Below are 14,543 nucleotides of genomic sequence, written 5' to 3' on the forward strand. Positions count from 1 at the left end.
ATCTACCCAGAGTATGTTAAATGAAGCTCTAATGGTAATCCCATCTCCAATCCCAATATAAGAACTTAACTCTACCCTTTGTATTCATGAATCTTTTAAGCCCTTTTTCTAATCATTCTTTTCTTTTCTCTTAACTCTAGGAGAAGCTTTCTCAACACTTTGTTACATCTAGCGGATTTGGATTTCTTTAACAACTAAGGTTCCTGTTTTTAACATTTTAAAACCAAGGGCTTTTGCCCATCTCCAATAGCTAACAAGAACTCTTTCTTTTCTTTACAAATCCCAAAACCTTTACTAGACTTTTTCTGCTTCTTTAGCTTACTTCACCTAGAGTCCTTTACCTTTTCTCATCAATGAATCAACCCCTTTTTTTCTTTTAAACACATCCCAGCCCAAAGTATAAGCGCCCACCTAGTCCTATCTAGTCCGAAAAATGCGAACTAGAACTACATGAGACACTATCTCTGTCGTTACGAACCTAACACTTTCTACCAAGCTTAATCGGAATAAGACCTCACAAACACTCACAAGTGATATAGGGCTTGAAAGAAAGTCTAGGTTTGGGTTAACTGCTCTAATAAGGAGAGTCAGCTACTTGGATTAACAAGAGTGATCAAAATGAATAAGAAAATCCAAGTATTTTAGGGTATCCATGAGTTCAAATTTGATGCAGACATGATAATTAAAGATTAGATTCAGGTTCAAATTGATAGGGAATGGTATCAGATCATGACAGTGTGGTCGAGTAGAGCAATCTAGGCGTGGTTCAGTTTTATTTCAAATTCATTGACTACGCAACAAACAACTAGCAACGAGGGCACTGAGTTTATCCGGTGAATCAAAATGCTTACAAGGCTATCTCATCATCATCCCCTATGCATATGCAACAAGTCTAAATGAAACACTCTAGACTCGATCCTAAATGTGATGCAACTACATGAACACTCTTTTTTTTGTGAAATCATTTTCTGAAATTTTTCAATTTTTTTTTGTTTTTCTATGCCTTAGATGAATGCAGACTCAAAAATATACACAATGCAACACACACTTCCTGAGCCCTCCCCTAAACTTAAATCACACAGTCCACTGTGTGAATAAACTTGGAAGAGAGTACTCAGGACAAATCAAATCACAGAAACAAAAAATGAAGAAACAAATCACAACAGATGGTATAATACAATGGTGAAGTGAGGCGCGTACCTCAATCGAAGAATGAACGTAGTTGCTCGTCAATGGCTGCCTGTGATTGCTCCAAGGCCATAGACGAACCACCTTGTTCTGTATCAGCTCCAGCAGGTGGGTACTCGACCTCATCAGCTCTCTGGCGGCCAGCACCGCCATGAGTATACTCGACCTCCATTGTTCTGCTGCGGCCAGCACCACAGTCGAGTGATCTCCTGCCGTAGATAAGCTAAAACATGGTCGAGTATCCTTCATTGCTCTGTGGTCGAGTATAGTGTTGTACTCTCAGAGCCAGAATCCACTTCACTCAGCTCTTTATACTTATCTCCTGAAAACACTAACCAAATGCATCAAAAACAACAAGGAAAAATAAAGATATGTACAAAGATAGACAAGGGTTTTGCTCCCAAGTGAGCTTGTTTTAAGTCTCTAAGCTTGACTTCTCATACTCATTAGGCTTAGGGTGGGTTGTAGAGAGGAAATGAGGTCTCCTCTCCTTCTTTGGTAGCGTGATCATCATACTCATTAGGGTTTCTTGACATGTCTGCAATTGGGTACTCAGTGGTCATGTCCTCACAGTAAGCTTCTTTTTTATCAAGATAGTCTTCTCCTCTAGACCATTCCGACGTGAATTCACATCCTTCTTTGCTAACAAGTATAGTGGCGCCATCGTCAGGGGCGTCCTTGATGTTGAGTAGTACTTGGTTTGCTTTTCCATTGAGCTCCTTGATTTGATCCTTTAGCTCTTTCACAATATGTGTTAGCTCTTGTACGGCTTTTTCTTGCCATTTAGATCTCTCCTTGAGTTCTAACCAATCATTTGACATCTAAGTGCTTGCCTTGAGTTGTTTGGTCGAGCATGATCTCTCAGGACAAGTTGGAGGCTTCTTCGAGTTGTTAGTGGAATTAGTTGGTCGAGCATGTGTTGAACTTACTTCATTAGCTTTCATAACCTTTGTGCCAGACCCCATCAAGCCCTTGTAAGCCTCTGAGCCAACTGCTGCCTTGTGTGAGTCTAATGACTTCTTAGAACTCAAAGTTTCACTAGGGAGATACCCACCTTTACCACTCTTGGTCAAAACAGTTTTTGAATTATTTGCTTCTTCAAGTTCCACTAGCAGTTCACCAGCTAACTGTTCCACTTCCTTAACTAAGAAGGTTTGTTCTTCTATTGTCGGCTTCTTCATAGCATCATTGATATCAAACTTCATTTCCAAATTCTTCCCCAGATTAAGATCAATCTTTCCTTGCTTAACATCTATGATTGCTCCAGCTGTAGCCAAAAAAGGCCTTCCTAATATCAAGGGATCTTTTGGTTCTTCATCCATGTTTAGCACTACGAAGTCTGTACGCACCTCCACATTTCCAATCTTGTTAGGCAAATCTTCTAATAACACATGAGGTATGTCTAACAGACCTATCAGCCAAGATCAAGGAGATATTGCAGTATTTATACTTGTTGAAAACCAACCTCTTAGCTACTGCGAGTGGCATGAGATTTACTGATGCTCCTAGGTCACAAAGGCATGTATTGAAAGTCAATGAACCTAGGGAGCATGGTAGAGTGAATGAACCAGGGTCTCCTGGCTTTTCTGGGACATCGTTCTCCTGTATGATGGCATTGCACTCATGGCTTAGAACTGTTGTTTTTTGAACCTCTTGAATTCTCTCCATGATCAAGTCTTTGAGGAACTTTTGGGAATCCGGGATACGCGTTAGAGCATCAGCAACAGGTATCCTTAATTCGACTTCCTTGATGTTCTCGGCAAACATAGCTCTGTACTTTTCTTCTAACTCTTTCTTATGTCGACTAGGAAATGAAAGTGGGGGCTTGTAAGGATGAGGAATGAAGACTTTTTCTTTGTTTTTGACAGCAACATGTTTCGGAGCAGTTGGTGATATTGCTGGGAAGGTCGGTCGAGTGAAGTGGTCGAGTGGCAGCTCGAGTGACAGGTCGAGTGGCTGCTCGAGTGACTAGTCGAGTGGCTGCTCGAGTAACTGGTCAAGTGGCTGCTCGAGTGACTGGTCGAGTGGCTGCTCGAGTGACTGGTCGAGTGGCTGCTCGAGTGACTGGTCGAGTGGCTGCTCGAGTAACTGGTCGAGTGGCTGCTCGAGTGACTGGTCGAGTGGCTGCTCGAGTTGTTTGTCAGCTTGATCTTTATTGAGACTGAAATCCTCCCCATCTTGGTATGCACTGTCCTCAGTGACTGACTTGGGTCTCTCTCGAGTGGATAACTCACTTCCACTCCTTATGTTGATAGCATGAACATTAGCATACTCCTTGGGATTCTGAATTGACTTCCTTGGAAGTCTCGTAACTTTGGGAGCAGAGGAAGATGCGGATTGTCCTTCTAAGTATCTGACTTTGGAATTCAACGCCTCCACTTTTGCATTAAGGTCATTGTAGTTGCAGGCCAGCTTGTGGTGCAATTCAGATAACTTCTTAGCAATTTCCATGGAGCTAGATGCTTGTCCATGTAGCAGTTGTTGTACCATCTGTTTCATTTCAGCATCAGGAGCAGTACGACCTTGGTTTTGCTGAGGTGCAAACCCAGGTGGTTGTTGCTGGTAGTTCCCCTGAAATTGTTGCTTGGGAACGAAACCTTGATTGTAGGGAACAAAAGGTTTGTTCTGACCTTGTTGTTGTTGTGGAGGATACACTTGATCTTCAGGATTAGCAACGTTGGTGCTGCGGTAGGAGAGGTTGGGGTTGTTGGTTTTGAAGTTGTTGTATCGTTTGTAACCACCCTGATTGTTGTTGATGTAGCTGACTTCTTCCAACTGGTTACCCTCCCCATCTTGGACTTGAACCTGCTCGTCATCAACAAGGAAGTGCACATGCTTCTGCTGGCTAAGAAGAATCCTGTCCAGCTTGTCATTCAACGCTTTGATCTCCTTCCTGTGTTTGTCATCAGAGTCAGCTGTTCCTCTGACGGTCCTATCACAGTCCTCGTTGTAATTGCCATCTGATTGAGCGAGGTTCTCAACCAATTCCCAGCCTTCTTCAACATCCTTGTTCTGGAAATTCCCATTGCTGGCGGTATCCAGAAGCATTCTGATGCGTGGTAGACTCCTTTGTAAATAGTGCTGAGCAGAGAGGCTTTAGTAAAGCCGTGATGAGGGCATTGGTTGGTGTAACCCTTGAAACGCTACCATGCTTCACAGAAGCTTTCACCAGTCTTCTGTGAGAAACAAGAAATCTCATTTCTGAGTCTTGCAGTTCTGGCATTGGAGAAAAACTTTGATAAAAAAGCTTTCTTGCAATCATCCCAGGTGGTGATTGAGTCATGGGGCAGATTCTTCTCCCAGATGTGTGCTTTGTCGCCCAAGGAGACTGGAAACAAACGGAGCTTGAATCCGTCTTCACTGACACCATTGATCTTTGTTAGGTTGTAGAGCCTATCGAATTCATCAAGGTGGTCGAGTGGATCCTCCATTGGCAGACCATAGAATTTATTCCCCTGAATCATCGAGATGTGACCACTCTTAATCTCGAAGTTGTTGTTCTGGATAGCAGGAGGTGCAATTCCTTTCCTTTGACGGTGGTCCCGTGGTGCATCTCCAGCACCAATGTTTGTAGGGCCATTCTGTTGAATTTGTTCGTCAGCCATTTCGAGTCGTTGCTGCGGTATAAGGTTGACTATGTTTCTCCTTTCTCTAAGTTCACGAACTAGGCGGTCGATGTTATCATTGAAAAGGAGGTTCTGGTTGCCTGTTGATCGAGTTTGAATATAGTAGAGATGTACCTCGGTCGAGAAGACAACAAGAAAAACACACAGTCAGTAACTAAAATGAAAATTGAAAAAGAACTTGATCGAAGCAAGTCTGAAATCTCAAATGTAACAAACAAACACCCAATTGGCAACGACGCCAAATTGATAATAGGTTTTTCAGATCATTTATCCTAAAACACCAATCATATCGTTGTAGTATTTTAGGTTGTCAATCCAAATGGGTGTGATGCTAACAATCCAGATGTGATCAGAAGTCACTAAGTCAAGCCAAGCAATAACAGGTTTTGGTGTGTTCTAGCAGTCCTAAGTGAACGTGCTCTTTGCAGAGCACTGGGTGAGGTCGAATGACAGGTCGAGTAACAGACAGAAAATGAAACACAGATACTCGACTTCACAGTCTGTTGCCAGACAACTAGGTGGTCGAGTATAAGGTCGAGTAACAAGAAAGAACTTCAGAAATTAAGCGACAGATAACAAGATGCAGTAAACAACAGTAGAGTAAACAAAGAATTCAATCAGATAAAGAATTCCCGAGGATGGGGTAATTGAGTAGATTCGTTTTCTCAGTTTACAAGAGATTGACATGCTCAATAAATTAACCCTAGACAACAAGTTCATTAACCAAATCTAAGTGCCACCGCAACAGAAACCCTCAAGTTAACCTAGTCCCAGACTCAATCACCATTGACGAGAGCTAACCTAACAGGCATTACGAATCAACAAGTTAAAGCCAAAACGCTCCCTGCAACCAATACCTTGGTACAGGGTCACGAATCTCTGGAATTAGTGGTTCAGACATTTCATCGAACACCTTTTGGGCGCGGAAATGTCTGGGCTCAAATTCAAGTTGATCAGAAAGCAATAGGCATTAAAAACAACTAATCTATAAGGGATCTATCAATCAATACTCAATCACCTAGCATACTGAGAATCCTACACTACTCTAACCCATCCTCAGAAACCTATTCACTACTCAGACATCATAACAGAAAGCATAAACGTTGAACAGGTTGAAGACATGATAACAACAGTGTAACGAAATCAAGAACAAAAGCTGAATACTGAATACTGAATAGATAAAGAGAAATCTGGATTACAAAAGTCTAGAACACAAGGTCTGCGGAAATAAAACTCGATAAAAAACTTCTTGTCTGCGAAAATGTGAAGTACATGCTACTTATAGCCAAATATTCTGAAACCCTAATACTCAAAACGACGAAGTATTGGGACGGATTAAGAACTGTACTCGACCCATGTGGTCGAGTGGGAGGTCGAGTGAATAGCTGGAGTCTTTTTTTCTTCCTTGTGCTCGAGTGTCTGGTTGAGTGCAGAATGAAGAAGGCTCTGAAGCTTTTCATCGAGTATGCAGTCGAGTGGTGTGATGGTGATACTCGAGTTCCAGGTAGAGTGACGAGGTCGTGTAGATGTCTGGCAATGGGATGAAGTCACTCGACCTGGGGGTCAAGTGATGTGATCGAGTGATGGTCAGAAGATGGAGATGAAGTCACTCGACCTGGGGGTCGAGTGAGGTGATCGAGTGGTGGTCAAGAGATGGAGATGAAGAAACTCGACTTGGGGGTCGAGTGATGTGATAGAGTGGTGGTGTCTTCTACTCGACCTGGGGGTCGAGTGGTCTCTTGAGATCTTGAAGCTCCTACTTGACCTCTAGGTCGAGTGGTTTGTCATGATCAGGTCCGCTTCTTTCAGTTAGCTCATCGACAGCTCAAAATCACCTGAAAACAACACAAATATGCAACATGCATGCAAAACTATCCTAAACATGCAAAGTGATGACAGATGATGTGAAATGGTATAAAACAGTGATGATATGATGCTAAAATGATGACAAATGGATGCTCAAAACATGCAAAATACACACTTATCAATCATATGCATGCTTACTCACTTAGACTTAACTAATCAGAATTCAGTCTAAGTTAGAACTTGAATCTTAAAATGATGGGTATTTGAAGAACTTGATAGTTAATATCATTAAGGAATGGAATAGACTGGTGCATGACTAGGCTAAGTGAATTTGGACTTAACTAAGTTTACTTGATGAATTGAAATTTGATTCGAGGGCTTACTTGCCTTGTTAGATTGTTATACTTATATGAGATATGCGATGAGGTTGTGAATAAGTCCTTGCTATATTATGTATATATATATATATATAAATACGTGATTTGGTACTTGATTGTGTTATACTTGTTTGGGGTGTGGTAAACTATTTATATTTAGTACTGCATGAGGTTATTGTGTCTAAGTGGTATTCAAGGTTTACCCGATACCATCATGCTTAGAGTAAGCTGCTGCCTTCATTTTTTTTTTGTGATTGTGTCAGTAAGTCTTGATCTTGCGTGGTCACTTACATGATGGCACAAGACTCAGAGTGTATGTTGGGTAATGCATGACGATGCAATAAAGTGATGTTCCGGTTATAAGCCTTTGTGGCTATAGCTCGGGTGTTCATAGTTGTGTACGTACGTGTGGTGTGGGTGTGCATGTACGTGTGTGTGGTAGCATACGTGTGGAGAACATGTATACACGTATGCGGGAGGTTTTGCTGATGTTGTGGTGCACCTTTTTGGTAAGGTTGGCAGTATGCTGAGCCCAAGATTCATTCATGTGTCTAGTTTGACTGCATATTCTTGTATTATTATAACTATATGATAATACGTTTATTAGGTGTTTTGTGATCTCTGATGGCTAAGTTTACTTATTAAGTTGATTAAACCCTAGCAATTTATTTGTGCATAGACCCAGCTCACTAAGGGATGCTAGATTACTCATGATTCTACTTGTCTTATAGGTAATCATAGTGGGATGAGCATAGCGGGAAGACGAACACTAGGAATTGCCAAAAATAGGATGTTTGCGTTGCTTCTGTAAAATTACTTGTTATTATGTATTTTTAACAAGGATCCGACATAAAGATATATTTTTGGGTAACTCTTTGCAAAGTATAAGCTATATACTACGTATACATTGTTTTCTTAAAAGCAGCCGAGTGTTTAATGATATAAGACCTACTCCGGGTCGCCCAACACTAGACTATCACTAGGGTTGGTGATATGTCTATAATTTGCATGTTTTCAGTGTCCATTCATCATCGTTTTGAGTCCAGTTTCGTATCATTCATCACTGTTTTATATCATTTCTCATCATTCTTGCATACTTTGCATGATTAGGATAGCTTTGCATACATATTGCATTTCTGAGTTGTTTTCAGGTGATTTGGAGCTGTTTGCAAGCAAATTGGAACAAACGAGCCAGAACCAGAAGACATACTCGACCCCCCGGTCGAGTGACTTTGGAGCCATTCTTCCCACATACTCGACCCCCAAGTCGAGTGACTTTGGAGCCATTCTTCCCATCCACTCGACCACCGGGTCGAGTAACATCAGCTCAGGCCACTTGATGACACTACTCGACCCCCTGGTCGAGTATCACTTCGCCACACCACCTGACAACACTCGACCAATCACTCTACCAAGTTACTCGACCCCCTGGTCGAGTATCATCACTCACCACCATCAGCATCACTCGACCGGACACTCGATCACGTCTTCACAGTCTACTCAAATCTGCACTCAACCAGACAAGCTGAGCACAAGGAAGAGAAGAGGAGAAGACAAAGTGTTTGGAAGCGGCCTGGACCTCCATCGGATCACGAAGCCCATCTCGGCCCATTATCTCTCTATGGGCCGAGCGATTAGGTTATTGGCCCGTGTACTATCATTTTATTTCGTTTTGTATAAATAGATGTCTTAGGGTTCTGTCTTGGGACATCTAGTCGACATTGAGTTTTTGCTTCAGTTTTATTTTTTGTTTTACTCTGCTGTGCCGTTTTTGCTTCTGCAACCTGTAATTCGAGATTTTTCCAAGTTATTCAGATTCCGCATTTGATTTCATCTGTCATCTTGTTTCTCTACTCTTTATCTCTTTACTTATGCAATATTATCGTTTATCTGCGTTTATGTCTTTCAGCATGTTGTCTGAGTAGTGACTTAGAATTCTTAGGGATGGGAATGAGTAGTTATGGAATTCGTAGTCTGTAGAATGGTTAAGTTTTAGAATTGATTGAATCCCTTTAGGACTAGTTGCGTTTACTGCTTATTTCTTTCTGATCAACTGGAATTCGATCCCAAGCATTCCCGCACCCAGAAGGTGTTCGATGGAATGCTTGATCCACTAGTTCCTGAGATATGCGTCTCTATCCCAAGGGATTGGCCGTTTAGAGCGTTTATTGACTTTATCAGTCTGTTCTTATTGCCTGCATAGTTAGATTCCGTTAATGGGAATTAGTCTGGGCTAGCTTTGCTTGAGGATTTCTATCACCGGAGTGAATTGATCTGTTGTTGAACCTGTTGTCTAGGGATAGCTTGATTGCGCTTGTTAACCATTCGAATAGGCTGAGATACCACTCTACTCGATTACCCCATCCTTAGGAATTTCTCGTCTATCTTATTTCTCTGTTTTATCGTTATCGCTTAATCGTTCTTATTGCCTGTTTCGTAGTTTTTACAATCACTCGACCAACTTACTCGACCACACCCAGTGTCTGGCAACAGACTGTTCAGTCGAGTAAGATTGTCTTGTTTCCTGTCTGTTACTCGTCCAGTATACTCGACCACACCCAGTGTCTGGCAACAGACTGTGCAGTCGAGTATAGCTGTTTCATATCCTGTCTGTTACTCGACCTGTTACTCGACCACATCCTACTTCTGGCATCAGCCTGTTGTGGTCGAGTGATTTTAGTAATTCTGTTATTGCTTCTGTTTTCTGCATGTTCGCTTAGGACTGTTAGAAACCCCAAAACTGTTATTGCTTGGCTTGACTTAGTGACTTCTGATCACATCTCATCTGTTTGCATCACACCCATTTGGATTGAAACCTAAAATACTACAATGACATGAATTGTGTTTTAGGATAATTGATTAAAAATTTATTATCAATTTGGCGCCGTTGCCAATTGGGTGTTTGTTTGCTATATTTGAGATTTCAGAATTGTTAAGATCAAGTTCGTTTTTGTTATAAGAGATACTAACATTGTGTCTTTTCAGAATTTGTATTTCAGGTACTTAGCAACCAACTTTATTCGTCTGTTATAGTTAGGTTGATACATGTCATACACGGTCACAAGGGAATTAGAACTTCCTATTCAACGATAACATCGACCGTATTGCTCGCCAACTGAAAGAACGGACAGCAACAGACACAATGGCTGACATTGTAGATGCGCAAGAGCAACCTAACAACATTGGTGCTAGTGACTTCCCTCACAACCACAACCAGCGTCATGGCATTGTTCCACCTCCAGTACAAAACAACAACTTTGAGATCAAAAGCAGTCTCATTGCAATGGTGCAGGGGAACAAGTTTCATGGCTTGCCAATGGAGGATCCACTCGATCATCTAGACGAGTTTGAAAGGCTCTGTAGCCTTACTAAAATCAATGGAGTTAGTGAAGATGGTTTCAAGCTTCGCTTGTTTCCATTCTCACTTGGAGACAAAGCCCATCTGTGGGAAAAGACGCTACCCCAGGGATCAATCACGACCTGTGATGACTGCAAAAAAGCTTTCTTGGCAAAATTCTTCTCCAACTCCAGAACTGCAAGACTCCAGAATGAGATATCCGGATTCACTCAGAAACAAAGTGAAAGTTTCTGTGAAGCTTGGGAACGCTTTAAGGGTTATCAAACAAAATGCCCTCATCACGGATTTAAGCAAGCTTCTCTTCTCAGCACACTCTACAGAGGCGTCTTGCCTAAGATAAGGATGCTACTTGACACCGCTTCAAATGGGAATTTCTTAAAGAAGGATGTTGAAGAAGGGTGGGAGCTAGTTGAAAACTTTGCTCAGTCGGATGGCAATTATAATGAAGATTATGACAGAAGCATCCGCACCAGTTCTGACTCTGATGACAAGCACCGTAGAGACATGAAAGCTCTCAATGACAAACTAGACAAAATCCTCCAAGTGCAGCAGAAACATGTTCACCTCATCTCTGAAGATGAACCATTCCAAGTATAAGAGGGGGAGAATGATCAGTGTGCTTACAGCTATGTTCAGAATCAAGGTGGCTACAACAAGGGGTACAACAATTACAGACCCAACCCAAATCTGTCATACAGAAGCACCAATATCGCCAACCCTCATGACCAAGTCTACCCTCAGCAACAGCAAAACCAACCCAAACCCTTTATTCCTTACAACCAAAGCCAAGGATTCGTCCCAAAGATGCAGTTTCAAGGAGGATATCAACAACAGCAACCACCACCTGGTTTCACACCACATCAACAACAGCCAGTTGCGCCTCAGAATTCAGACATAATGACTATGCTCCAGCTGCTCATTCAAGGACAAGCCACAGGAGCAATGGAAATCGCTAAGAAGTTGGGTAAATTAAATAACAAAGTCGACCGACAAAGCGTCGAACTTAACAGCAAGTTCGAATCACTGAGCACTAGGATGAGATATGTGGAAGGCATCCTCGCTACACCATCTGTTAACAACAACCCAGGCCAGCTTCCAGGGAAAGCAATCCAGAATCCTAAGGAGTACGCCACTGCTCACGCCATCAATATCTGCCATGATCGAGAGCTGCCAACTCGACATGCCTCTACCTCCATCACTAGGGACAGTGAAGTTCAAGAAGGGGAGGATTTTGTTCAGAATGAAATTCAAGCTAAAATAGCATTAGAGGAGCCCATACTCGATCAGAGTACTCGATCCCAAGCTCAAGTAGTACTTTCTTCAGTTAAAAAGACTGCATCTGCTAAAACCAAGGATAAAGTCTTTGTTCCTCCACCCTACAAGCCTCCATTACCATTTCCAGGGAGATTTAAGAAGCAACTGATGAAGAAGTATGAAGCTCTCTTGGAAAAAAAATTGAAGGACCTTGAAATCACAATGCCTCTAGTAGACTGTCTTGCGCTAATACCGGACTCACACAAACGTGTGAAGGACATGATTACAGAGAGGATCACAGAAGTTCAAGGAACAGTGGCGTTACCTCACGAGTTTAGTGCAATCATCCAGAAGAACATTATTCAAGAAAAGTTGGAAGATCCGGGATCTTGTACTCTACCATGCTCTATTAGGCAACTGACTTTCAGCAACTGTCTATGTGATCTAGGAGCTTCAGTCAGCGTAATGCCACTTTCTGTGGCAAGGAAGCTGGGATTTTTCAAATATAAGCCATACGACCTATCCTTGATCCTTGCTGATAGGACCTTAAGAAAACCTTATGGCCTACTAGAAGATATGCCTATCAAGATTAATGGAGTACAAGTGCCTACAGATTTTGTTGTGCTTGAGATGGATGAAGAACCTAAGGATCCTCTCATCCTAGGAAGACGTTTCTTGGCCTTAGTTGGAGCAGTGATAGACGTCAAAGATGGAAAGATTGAAATCAATCTTGGGAAGGATATCAGGTTACAGTTTGACATCAACAAAACTCCAAGAAGATCAACCATAGAGGGACAGACCTTTGGGGTCCAAGGAGTGGTTACAGAAGAAAGATTTGAAACTGAAAGAGTAAAGGAACCGAGTTTAGCTCCAACACGACCTTCAAGCTCAACCACTCAGTCTAGTACGCTCTCTGTAGTTGATTGGCTAGAACTTAAAAGGAATTCTGATCTCCAAGAAGAAACCATCCAGAAGCTAGCTTGCACTGTTGAAGAAGTTAGGGATACAGTGAGTCAGATGCAAAGGGAAGCTATTCAACCTCAACTCGGCATTGAAGTTATACCAAAGAAGAAGTTCGTTTCAGAATGGTGTGAAGAAGAAGACTACCCACAAGAAATTAAAGAAGCTTACAAGGAAAGGGCCATTGAGTGCTCAATTACAGACATGTCAAGAGAGCAAGCTAAGTCCGATGTTGTATCTGCTAAGGAAGAAGAGAAGATTTCAATTCTTCTCTATCACCCTCCTTAAGTCTTATGAGTGTGAGGAGTCAAGCTAGAGACTTAAAACAAGCTCACTTGGGAGGAAGTCCCATGTCTATCTTCGTAAATATCTTTTATTTTTCCTTGTTATTTTTAATACATTCTATTAGAGTTTTCAGGAGATAAGAATGAAGAGCTGAGGGAAATGGATTCTGGCTTTGAGGGAACAACAATACACTCGACCACAGAGCAATCAAAGACACTCGACATTGTTCTGGCTTCTCCACGCTAGGAAATCACTCGACCACACCCTACAGGGAGCGAATGAAGATGTGATCGAGTATAGCGAATGATGCAATCACGACTTCCCCATGTCAGTAATTCACTCGACCGCGGTGCTGGCTGCAGCAGAAGAAGAGAGGTCGAGTACCCCCAAGGGGAAGCTGAGACACAACAGGGAGATTCGTCGATGGCCTGGGAGTAATCACAGGCAGCTATTGACGACCAACTCCGCTCCTTCTTCCACTGAGGTATGCACCTCACTCCACCATTGTAATATACCATCTCTTGTTTTTATTTTGTTTTTGTGATGTGTTTTGTCCTGAGTACTCTCTTCCAAATTTGGTCGCACAGTGGACTGTGTGATTTAAGTTTGGGGGAGGGCTCAGGAAGTGTGTGTTGCATTGTATATAATCTTGAGTCTGCATTCATCTAAGGCATAGAAAAACAAAAAAAAAAATGAAAAATTTTAGAAAATGATTTCACAAAAATAGAGTGCTCATGTAGTTGCATTGCATTTAGGATCGAGTCTAGAGTGTTTCGTTTAGGATTGTTGCATATGCATAGGGGATAATGAAGAGATAGCCTTGTAAGCATTTTAGTTCACCAGATAAGCTCAGTGCCCTCGTTGTTAGTTGTTTGATGCGTTGTCATTGAAATTGAAGTAAAACTGCACCATGCCTAGATTGCTCTACTCGACCACACTGTTAGGATCTGATATCATTCCCTATCAATTTGAACTTGAATCTGATTTAGAATTATCATGTCTTGGCATCGAATTTGAACTCATGGATACCCTAAAATACTTGGATTTTCTTACTCATTTTAACCACTCTTGTTGATCCAAGTAGCTGACTCTCCTTATTAGAGCAGTTAACCCATACCCAAACCTGAACTTTCTTTCAAGCCCTATATCACTTGTGAGAGTTTGTGAGGTCTTATTTCGATTGAGTTTGGTAGAAAGTGTTAGGTTCGTAACGACAGAGATAGTGTCTCATGTAGTTCTAGTTCGCGTTCTTCGGACTGGATAGGACTAGGTGGGCGCTTATATCATGGGTTGGGATGTGTTTAAAAGAAAAGAGGGAATTCATTGTTGATGAGGAAAGGGAAAGAATTCTAGGGGAAGTAAGCTAAAGAAGTTAGAAAAAAAAAATCTAGTAAAGGTTTTGGGAATGTTAAAGAAAAGAATGAGGTTCTTGTTAGCTAAAGAAGAAGGGTTAAAAGCCTTTGGTTTTAAAGATAAAAAAATACAGGAACCTTAGTTGTTAAAGAAATCCAAACCCGCTAGATGTATCAGAGCGTTGAGAAAGCTTCTCCTAGAGTTAAGAGAAAAGAAAAGAATGATATGAAAAAGAGTTTGAAAGATTCATGAGTGCAAAGGGTAGAGTTAAGTTGGGACAGGAGTTGGGATTACCATTAGAACTTCATTGTTATACTCTGGGTAGATGGGATCTTA

General features: G+C 41.7%; 2 pseudogenes across 2 annotated transcripts; one reads left to right on the plus strand and one right to left on the minus strand.

Moving 5' to 3' along the window:
- Positions 1-1,204: 1,204 nt before the first annotated feature.
- AT1G40630 lies at positions 1,205-4,913 on the minus strand (annotated as a pseudogene; the record flags this gene model as incomplete). The annotated part of the gene is made up of 1 exon: positions 1,205-4,913.
- A 5,130-nt stretch (positions 4,914-10,043) lies between these two features.
- On the plus strand, positions 10,044-12,857 carry AT1G41115 (annotated as a pseudogene; the record flags this gene model as incomplete). The annotated part of the gene is made up of 1 exon: positions 10,044-12,857.
- Between the last annotated feature and the right edge of the window lie 1,686 nt (positions 12,858-14,543).

This window comes from Arabidopsis thaliana (assembly GCF_000001735.4).
Source record: "Arabidopsis thaliana chromosome 1 sequence".
NCBI classification, from domain to species: Eukaryota; Viridiplantae; Streptophyta; class Magnoliopsida; order Brassicales; family Brassicaceae; genus Arabidopsis; species Arabidopsis thaliana.